Source organism: Papaver somniferum, chromosome 7, assembly GCF_003573695.1.
Source record: "Papaver somniferum cultivar HN1 chromosome 7, ASM357369v1, whole genome shotgun sequence".
NCBI classification, from domain to species: Eukaryota; Viridiplantae; Streptophyta; class Magnoliopsida; order Ranunculales; family Papaveraceae; genus Papaver; species Papaver somniferum.
The window spans coordinates 229,800,241-229,804,046 of NC_039364.1; the positions used below are offsets into that span (position 1 = coordinate 229,800,241).

Sequence of the window (3,806 nt, forward strand, 5' to 3'; positions counted from 1 at the left end):
AATAGTTTTTGGATTCCCAAAGGAATGAAAAGTCGGACAAATTGCTGCAAGTCTCAATCGACTAGAGCTGGAATACAGCAGCTCTTGTCTGGTGGTCAAGAATATTAAGAAAACAATTCCAGCAGCAACATGAACATGTGCCTCATTTTCAAGAATCAAATTATTGGACTGAAAATGAAAGAAAGAATGAGAGATCTAGAGAGAATGTCTATTCACAATTCACATAAACAACTGTATAGAGAAACAGATTGGTTTTCCCTTTCAACCTCTCTGAAAACCAAAGAAATTGAAATCAATAGAAATGAATGATTAAAAGATCATGATACTATAAAATGAAAAATTAAGAAACAAAGTATGATCCAAAAGAAGAAACAATAATAATAAGTAATAATCATAAAAATAAACTCACAAAGCAAAAGAAAAATAGTAGAAGGTAGTAGTAGTAGTACTAGTAGCTTGGTAACAGCAGCAAGAACACTGCTGATGAAGAAACCAATCTTTATCTCTTTTCTTTTTTTTCCCTTCATGAATCTCATCCCCTATACATACATTTTTTGTCTCTGCAACCTACATAATACTGTCTTTCTATCTCTCTAGATCTCCACCATTTTTATTCACAACTCTGAATTATCCATAACAATTCCAATAAATATGGAGAGACCTTCCTCCTCTTAATGTCTCTCCCCCTCCTAATGCCTAAATTCTTCCCTACTTGTTTTTTTTTCATCTTCTTCTCTTCTTTCATTATTAGAACCCAACAGCAAATTTGCAACTAAATTCCGCTTTCTATATGTATCATGCAGTGTTGTTATCCCTTTCTTCAGCGACGAGTATCGATGATTGGAAACGAATATTGGTGTTTCAAGAGAGATAGAGAAGAACAAGAAGAATCACAAAGAAAAGGGTAGCAAAGAAATTGAAACTCGAAATATTTAAACAGTGCGTTCTTTTATCTAAAGGAGGGAAGGGATAGGAGGGAAATTCTCAAAAGAATTAATAATAGATAGGTGGTGGAGGAGAGGCATATGAAATCCCTGTAACTGGTGGTAATGGACCCTCATAGACTGGGGCAGGTGGTGGTGGGCTCTCATAGACATATGGTGGTGATGAAGGAACTGGTGATGGGGGTGGAGATGGTGAAGGTGGTGGTAAATAAACAACTGGTGCTGGTGTGGGTGATGGAGGTGGAGGTTCATACTCAATACATGGTGGTGGAGGTGGAGGAGGTTCTATACATGGAGGTGGTGGTGGAGGTGGATTAGGTGGTGGGGGAGGAGATGAATAGACTGGTGGTGGAGGTGATGAATAGACTGGAGGTGGTGGTGGTGGGCTTGAATAATGATAAGCAGGCGGGGAGGTGGAGAATGTGGTGGGGTGGGGGTGAATGTGGTGGAGGAGGTGGTGAATGATGAGGTGGTGGTGGGGAATGATGGGGAGGAGGTGGTGAATTATACATGTAAGGACTTGGTGGAGGTGGAGACATTACAGGTGGAGGAGGTGGTGGGATGATGCTGGTGGAGAGGTGGAGGTGAATTTGGTGGGGGTGGCGGTCTAACACAATAAACTGGTGCTGGTGGTGGGGTGAATTTGGTGGAGGTGGTGAGTAAACTGGTGGGGGTGGAGGTGGTGGGGGTGGTGGAGATGGTGGTGGGGGTGGTGGAGGTGGTGGAGGTGGTGAATAAACTGGTGGAGGAGGTGGTGGGGGCGAAGGTGGAGGGGGTGATGGTGGAGGAGGTGGTGGGGGAGAGTGGTGGGGGTGATGGAGGTGGGGGAGGTGGTGAGTAAACTGGTGGAGGAGGTGGTGGGGGAGAAGGTGGGGAGGTGATGGTGGTGGTGGAGGTGGTGAATAAACTGGTGGAGGTGGTGGTGGTGGAGAAGGTGGGGGAGGTGATGGGGGTGGTGGAGGTGGAGAATAGACTGGTAGAGGTGGTGATGGTGGTGAATAAGTAACTGGAGGTGGTGAATATGTTACTGGTGGTGAAGGAACAGCTGGAACAGGCACTGGAACTGGTACCGGTGTAGGAACTGGAGTTGGTGTTGGTGAAGAACCACCACATTTAAAAGCACCACAATGAATATGTTTAGATAAGAAAGCCTTACACTGCCTTGCAACCCTCTGTTTAGGTCTTCCAGCTAAACAATTCCTTCTATCATCAAATTCACCAACATTCAAACAGCTTGGTGGTTCACCAGTGAAGAAATTGTATGAATATGTAAAATTCTGCAAATTTGGCAGCTCACATATACTCTCAGGAATCATTCCTGTGAGCATATTATGCGCTACATTCAACTGTTCCAAACTCTTCATTCCTCCAATTGTATCCGGTAATGGACCCATGAATTGATTAAAACTCACATCAAAAACTGTCAAATTCACCAACATCCCAATCTCTTCTGGTAAACATGACCTAAACCCATTATTCATCAATATAATCTCATTCAATCCTGTCATGTTTCCTAGACTAGAAGGAACACAACCATGGAACTTATTATTGGCTAGAACCAGTACCGAAACAGGCGAATTACCTAGATTCTCAGGTATTTCGAAAGCGAATCGATTATGATTGATAAAAACTGCATCTAAATCTTTATCAAAGAGTTGTTTAGGAACTGTACCTTCAAATTCATTGAACCTCAGATCTAGAAACTTCAATGACGGTAATTTGAGTACAACACCAGGAAATCCACCAGCAAGCCTGTTATTACTCAGATCTAACTCGAACAACAGCTTCAAATGAACAAAACTCTTGGGAACAGTACCACAGAACCGATTACTGTTGATATGAAACAATGCTAGATCAACAAGTAAACCTAATTCTTCAGGCAAATAACCAGCAATATCACCATGATTAAGATCAATACCAGCTACTGTTTCAACCTCAGGATCATCAAGAGATGGCGAACAAAAGACTCCCGTATAATTACACACATCAGATCCAACCCAGTTAAGAGTTAAATTTAATGGATCTGAGATAATCCCTTCTTTCCACGCTTGTAATGCAATGTATGCATCTCGTAATCTATCATTTTCAAATACAAGCGATGGATCAACCTCTATTTTTTCACCTCTGGTTCCAATCTCATCTCTGTAGTATAACAACTGCCTCTGTTTAATATACTTCACTTCCGCTTCACTTAGATCCCCTCTTCCATTTCTACTCGATTCTTCTTCTTCAAATGCCGATGTTGATGATGCAGAAAACGCGAGAAACAGAGTAGCTAACAGAATCACAATATACTTCCTCTTCATCTCACGTTCAAAACATCGATCAAAAAAAAAAAATGTTACTGGCTTGCAATTCCTTATTCTTCTTCTTCTTCAAATTTTTGAAAAAATGGAGATAAAATTTCTATGGAGAGAGAGAAAATGTGGTTGTTTTTCTTCTTCTTTTCTTTTCTCTCTTGAGCTGAGAGAGTGTGGAGAAGAAATGAAATGAGGGTTTATTTTTTCTTCTTCTTTCTTTCTATTGATATTGGAGAGAGAGAGGGGGAGAAATAATAACATCAAAGACAGCTAAATCACAGCTCAAAACCCACAACTCTCACAGATTCTTTTGTAATTTTCACACTCTCGAATAAAACATTTATATACTTAACTTTGATGCTTCAAATAATCTCTCTTTGATACTACCTAATTAAATTTTTTAATGTAACTAACTCCACTTAATAATTAAATTAAATAATAATAAAAGTACATAATTAGTTGTTGTTAAATTTTAAAAAGGTATGGGAGTTGGATAAAATAGTAATGACAAACTAATTCCCGTGATTAACTTAGTCAGAGACTCTCTCAGACAAGACGAAAA

General features: G+C 40.2%; 1 pseudogene; it reads right to left on the bottom strand.

The window, feature by feature from the left end:
- Nucleotides 1–292: 292 nt before the first annotated feature.
- On the bottom strand, nucleotides 293–3,572 carry LOC113299775 (annotated as a pseudogene).
- Between the last annotated feature and the right edge of the window lie 234 nt (nucleotides 3,573–3,806).